Genomic DNA, 3409 nt, shown 5'->3' with positions numbered 1-3409 from the left:
CATTTGATACGTGCTCTTTCCAGCTTACGTTATTGTAAAATGTATAATTAAAAATCCGACGTGTACAAGATCTATATTTAGATATCTATGTGCAAATAAGTGGACTTCGCCTTACACCAAACATCTAAATCTTTGATCTATAGGGAATGAGATTAGCGGAAGAATAGCGTCCCTTGATTGGACGTCACCTTACAGAAAGAACGTCAATTTGGTTTTGAAGTGTCTCAAGCCGCTTTCACCGGAAGCGAGGACGAGAGACGCATGCGCACAACCAACATGACGTTCTCTCTCTAATAACTTTTCCGCCGATGACGTCACAGGTTATGGGTGACGTCCAATCAAGGGACGCGACTCTTCCGCTAATCTCATTCCCTATACAGCTTTTATTTTCTGAATGGGGGCTTTTTTGTTCTTTAATTCATTTTAAGAAGCCCGAAATGCTCACGTAGCCCGAAACAATGATAACAAATTTTCTTCCAGGATTTGATTTGACGTGCACTTATTTTCAGGTCTGATAACCCAATTACTCGTAGATTATGGGCTTGTTATGGTAATGGAATTGTGAAAAAATAAAATAATAGATCGCAAAATTTTGTTCATTTCAACAATGTTCAGTAAGGTCCATAATTACGTTGGGATGTCAGACCTGCATATAAGTACACGTTGATTGGTTGAAAATGGAGCAATTGATCACCTTGTCATTCAATTTCTTTTCTACATACTGCTCTTTGTTGCAATGGTTTATTTCTTATTATCAATAAAGGAATTGAGATGTGACTGAAGTGGATTTTGTATGACAATATACATATATGCAGGTCTGACATCCGAACGAATTTATGGGCCTAGTTTAACAATGTTGTAATGAACAATATTTTGCGTCATTTTTTTTTTTAGATTTCTATTACAACAAAGAGTTCATAATTATTGGGTGATAAGACCTGATAATATTTGCACGTCGATTGTGTACCAATATATTGAGCGGTTTTATAACGGAATATCAAATGAACGAGCTTAAAGCCCTTTACAAGAAGTCCCAAGTCAATAGCAACTAATAACATGGAAGACGAGATATGATGCCTCTTGAGCGGCTATGTAGTCTAGTGGTATGACACTCGCTTTCGGATCGGAAGGTCCTGGGTTCGAGCCTCGAGCCCGGCGCATAGTTGAGTCCTTGGAAAAAGGCTCTTTACTCACATTCTCTCACCGTATTAAGGTGTAAAATGAGTACCTGGCCATTAACAGCATTGTCTTTGTCCGAAAAATTGTAATATCGCCTAACAGGCGTCATGCCCCCTCCTACATGTTAAATGTTGCTGTTGACTAGGGACCCCTTGTAAAGTGTTTTGAGCACAGTTATAAAAAGCTCAATTATTATTTAATTATTTTTATTTATATTTTTTTTTCGATAGCAACAACGCTGAAAGGGGTTAGAGGGAGTGACGACTCAATTCTACCCTTTTACACTTATATTGTGGAAGAGTATTGTACTTGATAGCATTTGGCATCAGGACTTTAAAAATGGTAAAAATCGAAAATTGAAATAGTTCAAGTACCCAAAAATGTTAATAACTCAATTTTGGTATCAGACACCAAAATCGGCAAAAATTACCCCCGCATACTACCTAAGGGTACTCATTTAACTCTGAATCCAGTGAGTAAATAACCTTTTCCTATGACTCAACGATGCCCCTCTCATAATGAGACTCGAACCCTTGACAATCTGGTCTGAAGGCGAGCGTCATATTGCAAGACCTCATGGTCGTTTACTGTTACAACAGTTGTAACGTCACTTCCTTCCTAATGACGCATGGTAACTTAGCAACACTGGCTCTAAACTATCGGAACAATGACGGACGCCCGTATGAAATATTTCTCCGGCGAGCATAAAAGCGTATCCAGAGGAAAAAAAACATAAATTTGATCATGTTTTGACTTTTACACATTCTGATCACAAGACAAATGAAAAGTTCTAGCCAGCATGAAAAATATAAAGTAATGATTTTCTTTGTTTAGAACCAAGATGGCCGCCGTTTCCAGGCGGCGTGACATCAGACTATTGAAACGTATTGTGATACATTCGTTATAGATAGTATGCGCTTACAACGTTGACATACGGAAGTATAACGGACCAACACACAAAACTCTATGTAACTTTGAACGTTTTATAGTCTGGTCAATACAGTTTAGTGAGAATTACTCATAAACACGGATGGCAAAAAACAATAACAAAGACTTGAGTGACGTCAACTTCATTCTATCTATAAGTCTTCTTGTCGTAATCAACGTCCAATAACGGGAGCGATCTATATTCATGTCTTTGTCCAACCAAGGAATCAATCACATGATTTGTTGCTGTCCAACGATTGGATATTTCTTAACAAATGTAAACACGCTGCTTTGTTTATGAAAGTTGTAAACATACCCATGTGTCAAGCTGAGCAAAAATGACCAATCGTGATATCAGATATATCAAAATTCGTGAACACTTTTCACTATATTGGTCACTTTGAACACATATTCCAAGCACACGGAAAGATATTATATATATTGTGCGCGTGGCTAAGAAACTCACAACATTGCCATCCGGAAATAAAACGGACCAACACACACAACCACGTGTACATTTGAAAGCTTATAGTCTGGTATATAGATAGTATGCGCTTAGCTAAGAAGCTCATAACATTGCCATCCGGAAGTATAACGGACCAACACACAAAACATTGTGTGATCATGAACTTTTAAAGTCGGGCTAATACAGTTTAGTGAGAATCGCTCACAAACGCGGATGGCAAAATACAATAACAAGGCTTGAGTGACGTCATCTTTGAACTATCTATACAGTTTAATGACAAAAAAAGTAAAATACTAAAAAACATGGATGGCAAAAAGTAATAACAAAAAGCTTAGTGACTTCATCCCATTATTGATAGAATGAAAATACGGTCTCACTGTAGTTATCTAAAACAACTGAATTGAATTTTCAATCCACTGCCAACCTATTTGTCATTTCACACCACATTCTTATCAATTATTCATCGCGCAAAATTACTGATAAAAGGCAAAACCGAAACGTCAACATAACTTATATTCAATAGTTAAATTGGAGCTTAAATTCAACGTCCTCCACTTAGTCATTTTACATCCGTCTTCAGTATTCATCATCCACTTTGCCGGTAGGAGACAAACCCGAAATTTCCACACCATAAATCTTGGGGAATGAAATTGGGTTGAACTTCTTTAGAATCTGAAAATGTTTGTTTAGAACGGCACGAATCAAATAGGAAAGAAAAAAACACAACAAGAAATCATCTCTCATCCTTACCACCTGGATCCGGCCATCCAGTGCACAAAGGTCAACGTTTCCGGTTGATTTTTCCTGCATTTTTCTTTCGGCTATTTCCGGCACGAG

Source organism: Berghia stephanieae, chromosome 14 (assembly GCF_034508935.2).
Source record: "Berghia stephanieae isolate SIO BIC M18660-M18661 chromosome 14, UCSD_Bste_1.3, whole genome shotgun sequence".
In the NCBI taxonomy this organism is placed as follows: Eukaryota; Metazoa; Mollusca; class Gastropoda; order Nudibranchia; family Aeolidiidae; genus Berghia; species Berghia stephanieae.
This window is presented reverse-complemented; position numbering follows the sequence as displayed.